The sequence below is a fragment of the Miscanthus floridulus genome, chromosome 9 (assembly GCF_019320115.1).
Source record: "Miscanthus floridulus cultivar M001 chromosome 9, ASM1932011v1, whole genome shotgun sequence".
NCBI lineage: Eukaryota > Viridiplantae > Streptophyta > Magnoliopsida > Poales > Poaceae > Miscanthus > Miscanthus floridulus.
This window is the reverse complement of record NC_089588.1, coordinates 61,535,254-61,538,260: the sequence shown is the minus strand read 5'-3', so window position 1 is coordinate 61,538,260 and position 3,007 is coordinate 61,535,254. Positions and strand designations below refer to the sequence as shown.

Here is a 3,007-nt window from a genome sequence, read left to right as displayed (position 1 = left end):
AGTAACCTTGTCGGTTAGCATGGAAATTCGTTTGTCCAATCTCTCCATGTTGTTGCCAATGTTGAGTTCAATGAGTGCGTCAGTGACGGCCTTCCTGACAGCCTCATTCATCCTTTTTTGGGCATTCTCTATAGCAGCTTGCAATTGCTCTTGGCTGACACACTCGTTGAAATCCTTGGGATTGTTATCTCTAGTCTAATCATCTCCTGCCATTGTAAACACAAAAATAGGAACAAACGGTGAAAGTTATCCCTACCAAATGACTACATGGTTGTAGTGGTGTCACTTTTCATAGCAAGTGGAAGCATCTTACCAAGCTCTTACAAAGTTCTTACCAACGCAAGCAGTGGATGGTACAACCGGCGGCTGGTTCGTGATACCTATGAGGCAGGTGTACTAAGATTGCAAGGGCCTTTTTCTATACTGATCTGAAGAGTTTGTGGAGCTTAGAAAGCACACAAAGAATAATATGTATATTTGGCACACAAGTTAGTAACAAAAAGTAATGCTGAATTATAGTCCAAAGTACTTGTTCTTATTGCTGATCTAAAATGTTCCAAGTGCCAGGTGGGTGACAGACAAGTATGGTGGATAGCAAGGTGCCAGGTGTGGGATAAACAAGTATGGTGGATAGCAAGAGCAACACAAAAAAGGCACCAGACAGCACACGCTAACACAGCTCACTTTGGCCTTCTCTATGTGCTCCTCTAGATATTGTTCCTCTAGTAATCCCACCCTCAACTTCTTGCAAAGGGCATAAGAATTGAATTGATAGGAGGCGAGAACCAAGCTCGTAATGGGAGCAACATTCTCCCATCCAACGACTTTCTAGATGGTGGTGAATTCGGTGTTCATACATATCTTTTGGAGAAGGTCGGGGTCATATGCAGGCATGTGGATGAACTTGTGATTCTTGATGAGGTTGTATGCTTGCATCTCCCGGTCTCCCACCAAATCAAGGTGTGGATCATCGTCGCCTTCCTCCATCGGTGCCCTTGCCCTTGCTCTTTTGTCGGCTCAGTTTCTTCATCTTCATGCACAGGGCTCTCTTCGGGCTTGGTTGAGCGCGCACTTGAGCTTCCGTGGGAGTGACTTGAGCTTGCTCCCATGGCCTTCTTGAAAGCACCAGCGAGCTTCCTCCTAAACTTTCCTATGGCAAAAACAACAGAACAAGCTTGATGGTCTTGAGCGTAGGATTTTTCTACAGAGTTTCCTTGCTCTCAAGCTTTGTGGAAAAATATTTTGCAAGTAGTGAAGCAAAGAGAGTGATAGGGAGTGAAAAATGGAGAGTGTGAGGGTGAGGAGGGCCTCAACCCGAGCTCTCAGATTTATACCTCGAAGCATCGGCCGAGGGGGGGTGGGAGCAATGGCTCCAACCGTTGGAGAAGCAGCAGTCGCGTCGGGCAGGGTGTGCCCACACTAGAGTTGGGCCCGCTGCTGCCCCCTTTTGCAGGTTGCTCCCAACGGCCATTTTGAAGGTGTAGCCATTGGTGTTTCCCCCAGATATGAAAATTTACTCACAAAATGGATTTTCCAACAACTTTTATTATATTTTAATTTTTCATAAATATTTTAAAAGGAGGAATAATAAGAGAAAAATCTATACTATTAGAAAATGATTTTTATTTTATTTTTCTAAAAAGTTTATTTTGAAGCAAATTTTAAAATTTGAATTTTTAAAAAAAAATTGAAATTTTGAATTTTTAAAGGATAACTACCGATTTACCTTTGGCAAGGGGTCGACATTTATAGTCCGTTAGCAAGACTTCTCCTCCTCTATTGCTCTGCAGCTGCATGAAGAAACTCAGGGGAATTCTCAGGTTGCCCCGGGATTTTCCCCGAATGATTGACAAGAATAGGGGTAGCTATTTGAGCTATTTAAGTTTCAGTCATTTTATTAAAGCTTAGTTTTTAATAGAGGAGGATAAACTTTCAATTTTAGAATTTATATTTTCAATCATTTTATCATTATACGTCAATTTTTTTGTGATATTTTCATTAATTTTAGCTTGACCTAGCACTAGGTCCTTCAAGGAGGGTTGATTTGAATTGAAATTGGAATTGAAATTTGAATTATAATTATTGTTACCTCCTTGGAAGCGTGATTGGTCATTGTTACCTTGTCGGAACCCGTTATTGTTACCTTGTTGGAACCCGAGTGTCCGACCTCTCCATAGACTTCACAAGTCATTTGTGAGTCCATGGCCTTGACGGTGCCCTTCATTGCCTCCTTGTCAGTGGCACGCTCGTCAAGTCTTTTCAGCAACAAATCCATTTTTGCGGCAAGCATATCCACCTCCTTCATGGTATGCAAGCCTTTTTGTTCGTTCTTTCCCCCAGCTCTAGTTGGCCACCATTTTTTTGATGAGAGCCATGGCTCCATCGATGGTGAGGGAAAGAAATGCGCCTCTAGCAGCGGCATCTACGTGCCCCTTTGACATGTGCATCAGCCCCTCGTAGAAGTCCTAGAGCATGAGCCAATTCTCCATCCCATGGTGTGGGCACTCCTGGATGTAATCCTGCAATCTCTCCCATGCCTCAGGGATGGAATCCATGGAAGTTAGCTGGAGATTTGAAATTTTCCCCCTCAGGGCATTGGTTTTGCTCATGGGGAAAAACTTAACGAGGAATGCCGCTGTGGCCAAGTACCATTCACTACTACCACAAGGGAGAAGGGAAACAGACAGAGCCTGATGCTAGCTTGAGAGATGACTTTGATGACAATAGTGTCGCACAGCTCCAGGAAGTGTTGCAAGTGTGCACTTGCGTCCTCACTTGACAAACCACATAATTGGTTTGCCTGCACCATCATGATCAAGCCAGTGCGTAGCTCAAAGTTTCCATTACTCATGTTGACAGTGGGCCCAATGGGCACATTGGCAATAGCGGGGGTGGAGTAGTCGCATAGTGTCTTGGCCATAGTGGTAGTAGCAGATGGTGCGAGGGTGACTAGCTCAACTGTTGGTGGAGTAACGGAGGAAGAAGCGGTATGGGACCTATTCTTCCT

General features: G+C 44.1%; 1 non-coding gene across 1 annotated transcript; it reads left to right on the top strand.

The window, feature by feature from the left end:
- The first annotated feature begins 2,487 nt into the window (after positions 1-2,487).
- Positions 2,488-2,594, top strand: LOC136484471 (small nucleolar RNA R71). The gene has a single exon (XR_010765990.1). It is a non-coding gene; the product is annotated as a small nucleolar RNA R71 (small nucleolar RNA).
- The last annotated feature ends 413 nt before the right edge of the window (positions 2,595-3,007 follow it).